At 37.0% G+C, this 6,266-nt stretch overlaps 1 protein-coding gene across 2 annotated transcripts in view; it reads left to right on the top strand.

The window, feature by feature from the left end:
• Positions 1–6,266, top strand: part of tacr1a (tachykinin receptor 1a) — a 52,585-nt gene that overhangs the window by 24,046 nt on the left and 22,273 nt on the right. The window lies entirely within an intron of this gene.

The following is a 6,266-nucleotide window of genomic DNA, read 5'->3' as shown; positions in this document are numbered from 1 at the left end:
CTGGAGTGTTGCTTTGATTCTTTCATGCATGTTTAAGAAATCCTTTAATCTCCCGTGGCAACCAGTCGGAGGTGCTTGGTTTCACCGAGCGCCGCCTTTTCATCATACCAATCACTTCTCAGTGAAACGCTGGTAAAAACGTTAAAGGCAGAATGGAGAAATGTTGTTGTGATGATGTGCTGAAGGCAACGTGTTGAAAAAGAGCAGGAGCTTCTTAAAGAGACAGAGGCCCATTTCAAGGAATTAAATTGCAGAGTCAAATTTCTCTTAAGTCATGTTGGATATAAATTTATCATTTTTAAAACAGCTGAAAGTAACATTGTAGCACATTGTCTGGAGAATACAGAATCTTGCTCCTGTAATGCTTTTGGATGTAATGATGCTGTGACTGAGCTAACACCAGGCAAAGCTTTGTACCAAGAGATCACTTATTGAAAATAATGGCACATGTTTTAACAGCATACATGCCAAGTTCTGAGAGAATTTGTTTAGCACCGGGAAGATTTACTAAATGACACAAAGTGCTTTGCAAAATTCATCCCCCCTTGAGCCTTTTCACGTTTCATCGTGCTACACCTGCAAAGTTTGATGTATTTTGCTAGAATTTTATTTGAAAAACCAACACAAGACAGCACATTTGAACTCGGTATCAATATTTTGTTGCATATTTTGGGGCATGTCATTACCAGGTTTGAACATTGATTTTATGGAACATCTGAATTTATATCGAGATTAAATTAGTTCTTAAGTTTACCTGTAAAGGCAGTTTCACATGTTTATTAGTAAAAATGTTTGAAAAACAACTATAATTTTCCTTCACTTATACTACATTGTGTTGGTCAGTCATTAATATAAAATTCTTTTCAGTTTATGGTGTAAAGTGAGAAAATGTGAAATGCTGAAGAGGTAAGTGCAGTAGTAAGGTATTGTATGTTCTGATATGATTATATAACTAATGTCCAAATACATATTAAAACAATTTTTCATAAAAACAGATTCATTTCAATGCAAACCTGGCATGTGTTAGCGAGTCCTCGTAGTTCTGTAACTTTACTTTCCCCACATGTTTGTGCAACAACTCAAAGTGATGTCAATGACAAAATTCTAACTAATTCTTGCCAGTAGTTAATCTTATAATTGGGTGCAAGTTTAACAAAGCAAAAATAAATGAGTTCTGAAGATTTTGACTTTACTGTGCAGAATCTACTAAGAGCACTTCTTGATGCTAGATTTTTGTAGACTTTAGTCTTGGATGAAGCTAAAAATACTCCAAGAAAGTTGGACATATAATAATCAAATTTAATAAAAATGCACAGAGTGCAGTGAAGAATTTGGTTGAATGAACGAGCAGAAAAGGAGTTTTAGTAGTGAAGGTGCGTTCCAAAATCTGTAAATATTTTATGTGTATATAGACACAAAACAATCTGACTTGAATGATACAGCTATGTAATCTGTGTATCGGTGTGTGAATGCATGAGCGTTTGTGAGTGTGAATGGGTGAATGTGACTCTAGCATAAAGAGCTTGGAGTGGTCAAGCTATATAAGTTCAGTCCATTTACCATTTACCGTGTGTTTTTATTCTCACCTTTCACAAGATAAAATTCCTCCAGCGTATTGTCTGAATGCAGCAGTTTTAAGCCTGCTACCACCTGTTTGCTTTATTCCAAACTGTGAGGAAGGAGTGGAGAGGACCCAAATGTGGACTCATGGGCAGGAAGCAGATGGATGAGGAAATTACAAACTTTATTACCTAAAACACTCGGGGTGGAAACAGAGCTGGAGAGAAGAATAAAGCAGAAAAGAAATACTTGGTTTGGCAAGCACAAATACCAAGAGATGCAACGACTAATGTAGCAAAGATGTGTGCCAACTGGCAAACAAAACTTAGTATAGGCCGTGCCAAACAAAGTGTCAACTCAGGAGCTTGGATTCGAGGTTTAGAAAACAATAAAAGGAAACAAGAACCAAACAGAAAATGATAAATTCTATTTTTTAAAGAATTGTTCCTACAGCAAGAATTCATTTTTCACAAGCACCACTATAGACACGTTGCATCTTACATCTGGATATTTTGCGCATGCGTACTATACTGGGGGGCAAAAAAAACACTATTATTTGACACGCCATTCATAACCACAGTAGAACAATTCCATTAACTGAATGTAACGTGGAGATATAGGTATTATTAATTTAGTGCAATGAATTCAAAAGTGTTGAAGAACTACTCAAAACCTCTTGTATTCTTTTTTCTTTCTCTCTGTGTCAGTTACGCTACACGCAGACTTATTGCTATAGCAACTGACAACAAACCTGCTAATATGTTAGGACCAACACCAAAAAGCAGGTAAATATGTCCCACACAAAGAACAATACACTTGGTTCACTAAAGTGCAATATTGTTAGACTTAATGTTTATTTTGCGATTATTAATGAGGGATTGCTGTGGTAGATTAGCTACCGCTGCTATTAGCTAAGCTAACACAGTGGTGGCTGATTAGTTAACTTAAACCCCTGCCCTACTGATGATCTGTCAGAAACTTGGTGCTTAGGTCGCCTTTTTTAAAATTTTCTAACTGAACAGAAACACACCAAATTCTGCAGCACATCCACATGTTACATTTTCCAAAGTCAAACTAGCATAATTGACCTACGTTCCCTCGCTGCTTTGTTCTTTAATTAAAACTTTTTATGTAGTTGCCATAGTAGAAAAGCACTGTGAACCTTTTTCTCTTACATCACAGGCGTACATTTAAGATTTAGCGAGTTATGTTGACATCTTGACAGCTAAAACCAATGCTAGTCATCGTCGGTGAGGAACTTCTTGCCCTCCGTCATGTAGATGGGGGAAGGAGGGAGGCAGGATTTGCACGTATGAAGTGACAATGCAACATTTCTATATAGTAAAACCTATTTAAAAAAAAGCAGATTATTTTACTAAATCACTTTAATGCACAACCCACTTATGTTCAGAGTGGCAGAAACAGATGATAACTATGATAACAGAGTCATATTATCATAGTAACTCATCAAACTCCTGCTGTGCTCAGCAAAGCATCAGAACAGCAAAGATAAGGCTGTGCTGCCTCCAATTAAACTTTATCTGTTTGCTGTCAGCGTCCTCTCATTATGTGACAAAATCTGAATATAAACAGAGACATGAAATCATGCCAGAGGTTAGTGCAGTGTAAGTTTCATCTCTGTGAGAGCGTTGGCAGCATTTTTTATGGCCAGCTTAACATTTGAATAGCCTCCTCTAATTTTGCTCCAGTTTACAGAGCGGCAGAGCAGTTATGTTGCTACTTTTTTATATTGTTTGATAATGATTCTATGGGCTTTATTTTTAATCGAACATGATAGCAATTTGTGTTCTAATATTTTAACTACTGTGGTACGTTCAGATGAGAACTTTGTTGATTGAGGCAAATGATTCCTTTTTGAATTCAGGCTCTGCTTGACAATGAATTAAACTAACTAGGACCAGATTTTAGAGCACTAAGCCTATTTTTAAATTGTTAATTACAAAGTCGAATTTCCTTTAATTCATCTTTTATGCATATAGAGCTTTTTTTTTAACAACTGAAGGAAACATAGATATTTGACTGTGCCATAACATGGTCCAACATTCCTGGAAAACACACAATCCTGCCCCTTTCAGTAAAACGCAGCTCATTGTGGAACTGAATGTTTATTTCTGTTGCTCCAGTGATTTAGTAAATCCAAAAGCAAAGTGATTGCATAGCAGCAGGAGTGTTAATGATCTGAGCTGTCCACTGCAGGCGTGCATTTGGTTCAAACAGCACCAGCTTGCTTACATGACTCACCTGTGCAACAGCAAAGCAACAAGGCCGCCCGCTCTGTTTGAAGTCAAAGCAGAGTAAAGGCAACGATGCGCTCTCCAAATTTCAGACGACTGCAGGAAGCTTTTGATTCCAAGCAGCTCCACGTGTGACGGATGTAATTAGAATGTCTGCATAGCGGATTCATTCGTGCTGTTGGTGGGCTCCGGACTTTAATTATAGACCTGTTTGGCTCACAGCGGTGTTTGACTGACAAACTTGGGTTAAAATGCATCCAAAAATATTATATCTCTGATAAACGATGCTCCATTCCAAGAAGATAATACACTGCACTTAGCCTTTGGAGTGCCTACTTTTAATGCCTGTTAATCAAAACATATTACTGGTAACAAAAAATAAATAAATAAATAAATAAAAAACATCATGCAGCATTGTTGAACTGTTTTGATTATCAAATTTCTCTCCCTTTAATAAACAATGCATTCATAATTTCCTTATTTTCTTCTGAAGAAAGTGCAGAAGCAATCAGCTACCTGAAAGTAACAGGGTTTTTACTGAAATTTTACAGTGAGGCTCACTGATAATGATGTAACAGGTCAGTCATAAGTTATTCATGCTCCCCATTGTCTGTCTGATTAGAAGCATAGTTATGAATATGTGAAATGATTGCTCTGGCCCATTTGGGACTGATTTGATGAGAATTCTTACAGTCTGTTATATGCCAGATACATTTTCCTTCTATTTATTTATTTATTTTTTAAACTCTGGTGTTGGTTTCTCTCCAGGGTGGATAGTGTTTGATCCTTTACGGAGAGAGAGAAAAAGTTATTTTCTTCAGAGTGAAAATTAAAATTCATATTTGTAAAACAGTTGTTATTTTTAACTGAAACAGCAGTCTGTCTAAGAGCCAGACAGTGGAAATGCCATCATCCCGCAAGTCTTTATCCACCGTGTTAAGTCTGCATCACAGAAACGATCAGATTTATGATTTTTAGTAACCCAAGGATGCTGACACTCATGAAAAATCTGATAAAATATGTTGTAAAACGTGAAAAGTTCAGTGGGTATGGAGGCTTTAGCCAGATGGTTCAATTCCAAACACAGAACTGTAGCTCTTTGTCCTCAATGTCAAATATTTTACACTTCACATTCATGGCCCTTGAACTTTTCCACATTTTGTCCCATTACAACCACAAACAGAAATATTTTTGTTGGAATTTAATGTGACAGAGTAACAAAAAGCAGTATACAGTTGTGAAGTTTAAGTCACTAGCAGGCGACTTCTGAAAGCAATCGGTTGCACTCAGAGATAAAAGGGGGCTGGATATTTTTGCACACAGCAATTTTCACAGTTTTTCATTTGCAAAAAATGTTTTGAATCATGTATAATTTTCTTTTCACTTTACAACGGTATATCACTTTGTGTCGGTCTCTCACATTAAAATCCAGTGGAATTTGTTGTTTGCGGTTGTAATGTGACAAAATACGTAAGTTTGCAAGTCACTGCATGTTGCATATATATATATTTCATATATACATTCTCACAGACTGCACTCTAATTCGAAAGCTGAGGGATTTTCTGTGTGAAAACATTCGTTGAGTCGGTCTTCTATGAGCCATGTGTTGGTGCAGATAACATTGTCTTACGGTGAGTAAAGGTTGTGTCCCAGGTGAGGGAGGCAGACGGATTCTCCGGCTTCTGGAAGACATTGTTTGGCTTTCAAGCAGGCGGTGACGTTCGGGCCTTTGAACATTTTTCATGACAATTTAGAGAGCGTGTTGTGTCCACAGTGGGTTTCATGACTGGAAAGTATAGCTTGGATTGTGAGAGCACAAATGAAAATTGGGTCATTCCCTGACCACCTAAAAGTGCTTCATATTTTAACTCGGCATAACAACAAACTAATGTTTTTTATTAGAATTGTATGTGGAGCAACACAAACTAGGGCATAATTCTAAAGCAGAAAATAATACTTTTAAAACACAATCTGACAAATGTGATGTCTGTTTCTGTTGCATGCAGGCAGCAACATACGACTTGTACTTTTGAATCAGTGTACAAATACATGTTCTGTTGATCTGTCAGGTTTGTTAGATAATATTGTGGGGGAAAAAACACCTTTTAACCACATTTGGACATCGGCAAATTTCTTTATGATGTTGTCTTTTTAGGTTGCACAGTTTTATGTTGTTTAGCCAGAGGGCAACTTGCTCTTTATTACATTACATTGCTGAAAGTATTTGCTGCCTTCACACACACAAATGAACTTAGTGGCATCCCATTATTAATCAGCGGAGTTTGATTTGAGGATCCACTCTCAGTTGTAGTAGCTTCAGCTCTCCTGGTGATGGCTTTCCACATGTTCATGGAAATATTTGGTTGTTCATCCAGAAGAGCATTTGTGAGGTCAGACATTGGTGTTGGATTAGATGAACTAGTTGGGTTTAGGTGAAAACTTTGTGTTGAC

This window comes from Poecilia latipinna, unplaced genomic scaffold, assembly GCF_001443285.1.
Source record: "Poecilia latipinna isolate Pla-1442-1.1 unplaced genomic scaffold, P_latipinna-1.0 Scaffold2424, whole genome shotgun sequence".
NCBI lineage: Eukaryota > Metazoa > Chordata > Actinopteri > Cyprinodontiformes > Poeciliidae > Poecilia > Poecilia latipinna.
Note: the sequence above shows the minus strand (reverse complement) of the source record. Positions and strands in the feature narration are given on the sequence as shown.